Raw genomic sequence first — 2,741 nt, 5'->3', positions numbered from 1 at the left:
AACGCAGACTGAGAAGATGGCAGCAGAGCAACCCTTGGATGCCAAAAGTACGCTGACTCACGTCAATGTTGAACAACAGAATGCTGAAACAGCTGCTCCAGTAGAGGGATTGAATAATACGATCAATCAATCTCCGAATGAAGTTGAAGTATTGAAATCACGAATGAGGTCATTAGTAAAAGACTTGCAGGAAGCCCAGAAAAAGCTGGAGGAAGCTGAACACATGAAGAAGTCTCTTCAGGAGAGATGTCTGGATTTGGAACAAAAGCTGACTAACATCCAGCTGGGCAGGGAGGAAATAAAAGACCCTCTCGCTGGCCTAGCTCAGGACGACACCGATTATTACCATGTCCTGTTGAACGACACCGAATATAACGCTGACCTGTTCTGCCCAGCTTGTGGGGAAATCTTCCGAAGTGCAAAAACCCTGAAGAATCACAAAAAGTCTAAGAAACACCGGGAGATGGTGGCGCTGCTAAGGCAACAGGAGAAAGAGGAGGAGGAACTGTGCATGCGGCTGGCAGCGGAGCACAGAGAGTCTCCAAGAAGCAGGAAAGGAAAAGACGAAACAGAAGAAGATGACCCATCTGAACCATTATCATCCCTACCAGATCACGCACGTGGTCCCTCCGAACGGAACCAAATCAGTTTGGAAGTAGAAAAACTTCCCAAGGTACTCAAGCTTTTAGAAGTCAGCAATGCTGGTTCAGAAGTGACGGATGTTCAAGCTGTTAAGCCCAGTGAAGGACTATTGGATGAGTCACCCCAGCAAAGTGAACCGACTACACCACAGGGAACTGCTACACCACCGAGGCGTTGTCCAGACCGAGTCAAGAAGCACAGGAGGCGCCTCCACAGAGACTGAATCTGTGAACTGTATTCCACAGAGACTGAATCTGTGAACTGTTTTCCGCAGAGACTGAATCTGTGAACTGTTTTCCGCAAAGACTACATCTGTGAACTGTTTTTACATGAAGTTGGATATATGTTGTGATGTTATGTTTAATGGAGAATAAGTATGTTGTAAGCTAAAAAGGGAGGATTGTAGTGTATGTAACCGTTCTACCTTTAAGAGAACTATTGTATGTAACCGTCCACCTTTAAGAGAACTATTTTAGGTGTTGCACTACTTTATCTTGGCTGCGGTATACTGTAATACCGGTGGTGACCACACCGGTATATAAGTGCTGTGTAATGAGTGATTGGGCAGATTCGCCCTGACCTTCGAATAGTAAAGTCCTGTTAAAGTTTACTCTTGTAGTCTGTGTAATAATTTGCAATATAACACACCGATTTTACACTTCCTGAATCGAATCCGTATCGTATCCCTCCCGAAGCTTGAATTCTAGAAGAAGCGTACTGATGGACCTTTCAATCCACTGTTATACCTTTTTGGGACAGTCTTATCTCCTGCCAAATCATAGTCCTGTCTTTGTATTATTTTTGGCGGGCAGAAATCTCTGCAGGGGCGCTTTGTCTTGTAACGGGAGCCGGTGATAGCTTAACTGGCCTTCCTGGCCGATAATGTCTTTTACTTTGTCACCGTAACTCGGTTCGTATATTGATCGGTCTGGAGATTGCCCTTGATGGCTGTTAAACGGTCTTTCCTTTGTACAGTAAATGGGTTTAAGTGTTCATTCAATTGTCCGCCCATTTCTTGATGGGCCCCATCCTGTTACCTGAAACTGTCTTGTACTTAGAATCCAATTAATATGTATGCTCAGTTCCCTGAGTTTCGGTTTCCCGATACTGGCTTTCGCGGGCTTACTGTCCTCAATCCACAAGCCTGTCTGGCTTGCAGTAACAGAAATCAAATGGTCCCAGAAACTGATCATGAGCTCCGGCGGCCATTTTGCATGCCCTTTTTATCAAAGGTTTTTCTGTACAAGCTTTCTCTTGGTCAATAAACTGTCTTATTAACCCTGTTTTGTTGCGTGATTAAATTACGGAAAATTTCGAATCTTACAGGAGGTTATTCCCTTCCTGGTGCCACTCTTTCCTACCCAGTCCGGGTTTTACCTCATGCACCTTCCCCTTGGGTGGGTGTGCATCGGTTCCCCTGCCGTTTTTATAGGCTAGAGTTAGCTGCCTGATCACCGTAAGTTCGGTGGTCTGGGGGTTTTTGGGGTCGAAACAGACTTCTGCCTTGGCCCGGACCTGTGGCAAGCTGTTCGCCACCAGCAAATGGAGCCAAGGGGCCAGGAGATCCCCGTTCAGGAACCCCCGGTTCAGCATCCCCGGACAGGCCCTCCAGTACACTGGCCACAGCCGGTCCACGAAAGCCTGCGGGGTTTCCCCTGGGAGCTGGACCGTCTTCTCCACACGAGAGAAAGGACTTCCCTCATTCATTCCCATGGCCTCCAGAACTGCATCTCTAAGCTCCTCGTACCCGCCCTGCCCCCTTTTACACTCATCAGAGAGGGATTGGAGGAGACTACTCTCCAGGGAGAATAGCAGCATCTTGGCCTGCTCAGCGCCATCGCAGTTGTTGACGCTGGCTGCCTGCTCTATGTCCCTGAAGTGGATTGAGGGGTCTCCCTTTTCGGAGAGCTTTGGGATATGGTTCACCATAGACCTAAGCTGTTCGGTGGTAAAGGGCAATATGAATTGGTTTTGGAGGGGTCCCTCATCGTCACCATTGACGGGTGAGCCGAACCTCCGATGCCGTGCTGGGCACATCGGCCCATGCTCCGACTTCTCTGGTGGGGGTTGCTCTACCTCCGCTTCCACCTCTGGCTCCA

Source organism: Somniosus microcephalus, chromosome 7, assembly GCF_052327205.1.
Source record: "Somniosus microcephalus isolate GS21.2 chromosome 7, FLI_Smic_1.0, whole genome shotgun sequence".
Taxonomy (NCBI): domain Eukaryota; kingdom Metazoa; phylum Chordata; class Chondrichthyes; order Squaliformes; family Somniosidae; genus Somniosus; species Somniosus microcephalus.
This window is presented reverse-complemented; position numbering follows the sequence as displayed.